At 41.9% G+C, this 2,118-nt stretch overlaps 1 non-coding gene across 1 annotated transcript; it reads left to right on the top strand.

The window, feature by feature from the left end:
* Positions 1-994: 994 nt before the first annotated feature.
* LOC120106390 (small nucleolar RNA R71) lies at positions 995-1,100 on the top strand. The gene has a single exon (XR_005508552.2). It is a non-coding gene; the product is annotated as a small nucleolar RNA R71 (small nucleolar RNA).
* Positions 1,101-2,118: the final 1,018 nt, after the last annotated feature.

The following is a 2,118-nucleotide window of genomic DNA, read 5'->3' on the forward strand; positions in this document are numbered from 1 at the left end:
TGGAAGAGCTGAAGAAGAAGAAGGTTTTGGATTTTCATGTGATACATTTTGCTCCTCTTCTTTACCTTCGTTATTGTTTTCCTCCCCAATCTTATTGTCTACTACACGTCCACTCCTTAGGGTAGTCAAAGCATTGGCTTGTTCATGATGAATTATATTTAGTTGATTTTCTTGAGCCATGTATTGTCCCCTAGGATTACTCACTGGTTGGCTTGGAAGCTTTCCTTCCTCTCGCTTGTTTAGTGCATTAGCTAGTTGCCCTATTTGGGATTCTAGCTTGGCGATGGATTGCGTGTGAGAGTGCACCAATTGTGTAATGGTTTTCAAATCTTGAAGGGTGGTCAACACTTTCTTCTCAAAGGTTGTGTTTCTATGGGGTGGAGGAGAAGTGTGTTAAAATTGAGTCGAAGGACGGTAGGGATGAATAGTTTGTGGGGTTTGAAAGTTCTGAGAATTTTGAAAATTTTGGAAGTAGGGTTGGGCAATATTCAAAGCTTGCTGCTTCCAAGAAAAGTTTGGATGATTCCGCCATCCCGGGTTATATGTATTGGAAAATGGGTCATTACCCGGTCTGGGTTGTGTTTAAGCAGCATTGATGTGTTCTTGCACGAGTTCGAAGAATTGGGGTGCTGAAGGGCACTCATGGATAGGGTGGGATGGGCTAGAACAGATAGCACACACTTGTGCTTGGGAAGAGCTAACGACATATCCCCCCATCATCAGTTGGTCAATCTTATGGGACAATGCATCTATCTTGCTAGACAGGTCCATAGAATGACTTATTTCACAAATGGTCCCTTTTCTTTGAGAACCCGGAGGTGCTTGACGAGAACAGGAAGCATGGTAGAGGGAGTTTTCATTAAGATTTTCAAATAATTCCCATGCTTCATGCTCATTTTTAAGCATGAAAGTTCCCCCACAAGAAGCATCAACCATCTGACGGTTTTGTTCAGACAACCCATCATAAAAGCATTGCACTAATTGCCACTTAGGTATTTGATGATGCGGGCATTTTCGGATTAGGTCCCAAAATCTCTCCCAGATTTCATGAAATTTTTCTCCCTCAGTTTGGGAGAAGCTTGTGATGGCATGTCTAAACTAGTTCGTTCTTCCTATGGAAAAGTATTTTTTAAGGAATTCTTGTTGTATTTGATCCCAGGAACGAATCGAATCGGCTTCTAAAGAATTCAGCCATTGTTTGGCTCTGTTTAAGGGAGAAGGGGAATAATTTAAGTTTCAGAGCATCATCAGTGAAGTTCTGAATCTTGACAGTGGTGTAGATTTCAAGAAATTCATCTAAGTGTTTATATGGGTCTTCATTGGTGAGCCCATAAAAAGATGGGAGCATTTGGATCACACTAGACTTTATTTCATATTGTACAGCTGCTACCTCAGGTAATCGAATGCAAGATGGAGAAGTGTAAATGGTGGGAGTAAAGTACTCCCTCAAGAGTTTGGGTTGTTCTTCAGCCATCTCGATAGGTGGAGCAGATCCTATGGTTCTATAGGTGCGGATTTCAGCTCGAAGGGCCCTAATAGAACGCTCTATCTCAGAATCAAAAGGTACTAATTCAGGAGATCTGGAACGACATCCTAGCATACACTAATACTCTTCAAATCAGTCAAGTGCGGTCAAGCATGCATTAAAAGAAAAACACATCAATTCCTTATGTTTACCCTAAAATCACTAGACAGCTCCTAACTGGTTTGAAGAGGGCACCTAAGCCTCCAATCCGGTCTAATGAACTGAGTTTACCAGGTAAGCTCCCAGGTAAGTGGGGGGGGTCACGATGCGTTCGCAAAGGTCCCACTTAAAAATCACTTGCCTCGAACAGATGAACTGTCTTCCTTAAAGGGACAAAGCTTGCCTAGACATCAACTGAGCCACAGAGCGAAATTGGTGCAACTTTCGGTGATCTTCGTCCTATTGAGCTCGAATGTCCCTAGGGGCCAACGTCTAATTAATTTTAATTAAAGTGGTAACTATGTGAGAATTGATTCATCTAATTTGGACAAGAATCTGGTGATGAAATCCAGTTCTTATCTTGTTGGGGTGATTGCCCTTACTATGTGCGGATTAATTGGTGTATGTGTATCAAGCATGCATTCACACTTTTG

Source organism: Phoenix dactylifera, chromosome 13, assembly GCF_051530095.1.
Source record: "Phoenix dactylifera cultivar Ajwa chromosome 13, Ajwa_hap1_PhDact_Kaust_v1.1, whole genome shotgun sequence".
NCBI classification, from domain to species: domain Eukaryota; kingdom Viridiplantae; phylum Streptophyta; class Magnoliopsida; order Arecales; family Arecaceae; genus Phoenix; species Phoenix dactylifera.